Raw genomic sequence first — 5,951 nt, 5'->3', positions numbered from 1 at the left:
GCACGAGCAGAAGAGGTATATTCCTCTTTGGTGATCTCTCCCTGTTTCCACTTTTTATGTGCTCCCCTTTTGGCCCTTAGTCTGCCCTGGATTTCTCTGGTCAGCCAGGGAAGCCTCCTGGCCCCTTTCCCTCTTTTACCTCGCATGGGGATCGTCTCGCTTAGACCAGAAAAGGGCAGCAGCTCAGTAGCAGCTGCTGGGCAGGCAGGTTAACCCTTCCCTGCCTGCTCCCCAGGGACAGACAGCCAGGTAGCTGAAGGTAGGTGTTGGGGAAGGGCAGGAGAAGGAGCCCAAGGTGGCAGAACTGGGGAGGTCCCAGGGGGCAGAGGGAATGGAAAGTGGGGTGAATTCTTACTTTTCAGTCCTCCAGGCCTCAGTTGGCCTGAAGTGTGACTGCTTCAAAGCCAAGCTAGCACTAACACCGATCAGCATTTGTGTCTCACAATGGATGTGTCTACACAAAATGCTAATTGCACAGTAGTCTAATAATACTGTGCAATAGGGCTTCACAGCAGAAACAGCACTAATACACTACTCCACGGCAGTATTAAGCTACTGAGCAGTAGCATCACTAAAAAGGTATGTGCCAGCACCAATGCACAGTAAAACCAGTACTTACTTCGCATTTATTTAATACTTGATTACAAAAGTAATCAACTTAATGCGCACTAAAGCATATTAATGAACGTGTAGCTGTGCCCAGTCTAAGACATAACAAGGCCTTCTGTAAATAACCTTTAGGCGTTTAAGCTTTACTCACATATGCAGTTCTGGCAAGTGCTGCAGAATCTGGGCCTCTATGCTGAGTGATAACATATATAAGGCTTAGTCTCAAACCTCTAAAATAAAAACAGCTTATAATAGAATTTCTGACAGAAACAGCCAGGGTTAAACAGTCATGGGCTAGATCATAGCTTCAAAGCCTTCCAATCTCATTTTTAAAGGCATATTTAATAACAAACCAGAGCTACGTGTCAGCCTTGCCTCCATCAGTCACTTTTCCCTGCCCTAATGCTGCTGAGATTTGCAACTGTCAACTACTACCTTTTCTGAATATCAGAATTGCTTTATTGCTGCAATACTCTGAGAAGACATCTCTTTTACAAGTAGTCTAGATCTGTCAACCTGTCCAAAACTAGTACATCATTCAGTAGTCAGTAGTTTATTTTGTGACAGTAATAGGCAATAAAATAATGCAATGAAATATTCTAGTGTGAGCAAGCTAATTCAGTGTAGGTTAATAAAGTCTTGGTGATTCATCATGGCATGTTATTTATGCACAGCAACTTATTAGGTAGATGTGTGAAATCCCATTGTAGTCTGTTGAAATTTATGTGCTGGGCACTCTTAGGCTTTTCTTATCTATTTATTTTTTTAACTACAAGGAACATTTACTTTCCCCCTGGCAATTGAAGAATATCCCAAGGTTTTTTGAGAACTGCATGAATTCTGGCAAAAGAAAAGCAACAAAAAAATTATAGCCATTGTCTTTCTTCACAATGCAGATGTGAACTGATGATACCAGCACAATGTTCTGCATATAAGCATTTTTAAAAAACTAATCTCTAAGAAATCACCAAATGATTAGTTAATGACTTCAGTTCAAACCATAGGCAACATGTAAGGGAAGCACCAAGGGGGCATGTGCCCTCCCTGAGATTGGCCCTCTCTAGCTATGGAGTAGGGGGCAACTGCTGGTACCCTTCCCCCCCACCCCGCAAGATTGTTAGAGCACAAAGAGAAGTGCCGGCAGCCACCCATGGTTCAAACTAAGCATAATAAACCTCTCAGAAATTGGTTGTTAATTTTTACTGGGTTTTCTTTTCTCTTTTCTTTCATTTCACCCTTATTATTTATGGTTTATTCATTATTTGGATGCTGGCATAGGAAGCTTCTTGAGCAAGTTGCTACACCTTGGGAGGAACTGTCAAAAACACAAATATAAAATGGGTGACACCTGGCTGAATGGCAGCACTATGGAAAAGGACTTGGGAGTCTTGGTGGATCACAGACATGAGTCTGCAGTGTGATGCAGCCACACGAAAGGTGAATGAGGTTTTGGGATGCACCAATAGAAGCATTAGGTGCAAGACATAGGACGTGATAATGCCTCTTTACTTGGCACTGATTAGGGATCATCTGGAGTACTGTATGCAGTTCTGGGCTCTACATTTTTAAAAAGGCCATAGATAAGTTAGATAGGGTCCAGAGGCAGGCAAAAAAGATGATAAATGGCTGAGAAGGCAAGTCATATGAGGAGAGATTGAAGGAGCTAGACATGTTCAGCTTGGGAAAAACAGGGACATGATAGTCTTCAAATACTTGAAGGGCTGTCATAAAGAAGAGAGAAAGCATCTTTACTCTCCTGCTGCAGAAAGGAGGACATGGATCAATGGCTTGAAGCTGCATAAGTATGTTTACACTGAATATCTGGAATAGTGATAGAATAGTGAAGTAGCAGAATAAACTACCTAAGGAAGCTGTGGACTCTTCCTCACTGGATGTGTTCAAGAAAAGCTTAGACAGCCACTGGTTGGATATGATCTAGATATAGCTATGCCTATGTTCTGTTATGGGTATTTCCCATACGTCTGGGCTTTGGTGGTTGCCCATCCCTCCCCCTTCCTGCGATATGTGTCAGGGTGTTTTTAAGCCTTCCTCAGAGGCATTGGGTGTTGACTAAAGCCAAGGCTGAGTACTTTGACTGGAGCATTCCCAATGCTTCTGCTTGGATCAAAGATAGAGGTTCCTAGGTAGGGGGTCTTGCCTCTCTGCTCAGGGTCAAATCAGTTGCTATACTTGGGGTTAGGAAGGAATTTTTCTCCGTACTCATCCTGGCATGAACCACGAGGGTTTTTGCTTTCCTCTGTAGTGCCAGGCATAGGATCTCTTGAGAATATATTCACATTTCAAAGAAGCAGGACATTGGCTGCCATGGTTCCTCTGTTTTACCTGTGGCAGGTTAGGGTGTTAGATCTTTCTTGTGTCAGGGTTGACAGTTGTTTTATATAGAGTTTAGATTATGGATTGTACAGGATGGTTTGGATTGGGATGATCCTGCCTCAGGCAGGAGGTTGGATTAGATGACCTCTTGAGCTCCCTGCCAGTCCTACTTTTCTATGAGTCTATGCTTCTATTGGACAGAAAACAGCAAAATAAATAAATAGATAAATAAAAAGAATATGGATGCATCTGTTAGACAATGCTTACTCAAGGGAACTTTACAAATGCCTAATACAGATGATGGATCCATTGCCATAATATGCAGGCACTGTTGATTATAAGTGATCACATTACATTAAATTTAGTGTCACACTGGCACCTGGGGACTCGCACGGAGGTTGGAGGCCCATTGTAGTAGGCACAGGAGAAGCAAATTACCTACACTGAATTTAAATAGACAAGGTGGAGAAAAGTTGGCAGAGGAGATGAAGGCAGAATGGGGTGATGTGTCTCAGTTAACATCAGCCAGCAGGTCAATAAGGGGCCAAAATAGAAATAAAGTATCCTTGCTACCTTATTTCTGTTTCTGACACTGACCTTACCACGGTTTCATTTATAAGTAAAGCTGCACCACTTCTAAGGTATATATGACAAAATGCGATGTGATCACAAGTGGTTATTTATTTTCATATTTCATAGTTTTTAGGGTCGGAAGGGACCTGAACAGATCATGAAGTCCAATGAGGTACAGATATTGTGATCTGCATCCTGAATTTTATTCCTTTATGTGCATTTTTAAGATTAGCTGTCAGAGTAATAAAGGAGGCTACGAGAGACTCAACTACTTAGATGGTTTCATCATCCAAACTCACATAGATGATAAAGCTGGTACCTAAAATCCACTAAGACCAAATACCAACCACCAAATAACAAGACAAAGAGACATTTACAAAAAAATGGGGGTGTCAAATTAAAATATTAATTACATAAGAAACTAGCTTCAAAAAGTGGTTAGGTTTGGCATTTTCAGAAAACTTATAGAATCATAGAAGTAGAGTTGGAAGAGACCTTGTAGATCTTCAAGTCTGACCCCCGGCCTGGGCGGGAGAAAAAACTGGACTCAAATGAGTCCAGCCAGGTAGGCATTAAGCCTCTTCTTAAAGACCCCCAGGGTAGGAGTCAGCACCACTTCCCTTGGAAGTTGGTTCCAGCTCCTAGCCACCCCAACTGTGAAGTAGTTCTTGTGGATGTCTAATCTAAACCTACTCTCCAATAACTTGTGTCCATTGTTCCTTGTCATGCCAGGAGGCGCTAGGGGAAACAATGTCTCTCCCAAACCCTTCTGGACCCCCCTAATGAGTTTATAGACAGTCACCAGGTCCCCCCTCAGCCTTCTCTTGTTATTGATAATAAAAATGAAACTTAAATGAAAAAGTTACCTCATCTCTTATAACAGAAGCATCTCTAGCACCACCAATAGCATGTGACAATCACCTGGGAGCAATATACTGTCTCCCTGGAAACCAGGAGAATGTACTGCTTCTTTTGATTCCTAAAGGTGAGATAAGACACAAGGAGCGTGAGATCCTTGGATATAGACGTTAGCATTTGATTAACAAACATCTGCAGTGTGAAGCTGTAGGAGTACCTGAAATTTATTTAGTTCTTTAACTGTTGCAAAATATACTGGCTTTCCCTTAAAACTGCATCTGTAATGATACAGCTTATTTTCTTTCACTGTCCTTTTCCTGCCTGCTTAAGCAAATTACATCCTTGAAACAAAATTCTAAGTACCACCCTTGCATAATTTCCTAATTAACCCTCTCTTTGTATTCTGAGAAATTGCATTTAACACTTTCCTTGAAGCTGACTTTATTAACATGTCTATTAAAAGTCCACACTGAGAACTCATTAACATAAATCCTATGTGTAATGAAGGCACAGATCTGGGGTTACGTAAAACAGAACCTGACTTCTAATTTAGCAAACTGCTAAAAGCTCTACATCCTGAGCTAAAAAAGCATAGAAAGAAGCATAATGATTCAATAATGAACTGGTGTCAGTGAGCATAAGCAGCACTAGTTGGCTTCACTGAGAAATGTTTCTCAGGCTCGGATGGGATTTCTGGTCAGCAAGAGAGAGAGAGAGTATATGGATAGCAGACATTCCAACTATTTAGTTGGTCTAATAAAATATAACACATTTACCCAAAGAACCTTGTCTGGATAGAGGACAATTTACTTCAGGGTAAAATATAGTAGGGCTTCACCAGGCACCAGGTAGAAACCACCTAGATGTATGTTACTCCATAGCCCATGATAAATGGAAGCTTTTTCACCTACTGTTAAAGCAGTTTAATTTGAATTGATTCAGGGGGCCTTTTACTCTTTGGCATTAAAATGTCATTGGGTAAAATGAAATAGAGCTGGCGGCAAGAGCTAGAGTGCAGAGCAGTGCACATTCTGAGCAACAGTAAGGAGCAAGGCTCCTCCTGCTTTGCTCTCTGTAGTAGGGAGCTAACATGCATGGTACTCTTGGGAGCAATGAGGAAGGAGTGCAGGTGCTGGTTGCTAAAGCAACTGGAGGGAGCCAGTGACTCATACCTGTCAGTGGTCAGCTGACCGGAAGGGGCAGGCCTGGCTCCCATTTAAACCCCAGGACTGAGTCCAGGGAGGCAGTTCCATGTGGGCAGCCAGAGGGAAAGCAGCTCTGTCAGACTGACCTAAGAGGAGAGGCTGGGCTGCAGGTATGGCCCGAGGCTGGAGAAAGATGGAGCAACCCTGGTGTGGCAGAGATTTATGTTATAGCCTAGGGACTTGAGTTTTCTGTTTGCTGTTTACAACCAGAAGTTTGGGTGAGGCTATTAGGGGATGGAGGAGGCCTCACTTTTGGGGGCACAGACCCCGGTGCCAGCGAGGGCACAACCTTTTGGGATGAGACTAACACCGGCACTAGAAAGACTATCTTAAAAAGTCCAGGGATGCCTGGTGTGGGGGTGTGCAAGGATA

Source organism: Crocodylus porosus, unplaced genomic scaffold (genome assembly GCF_001723895.1).
Source record: "Crocodylus porosus isolate Cpor-Errol unplaced genomic scaffold, CroPor_comp1, whole genome shotgun sequence".
Taxonomy (NCBI): Eukaryota; Metazoa; Chordata; order Crocodylia; family Crocodylidae; genus Crocodylus; species Crocodylus porosus.
Note: the sequence above shows the minus strand (reverse complement) of the source record.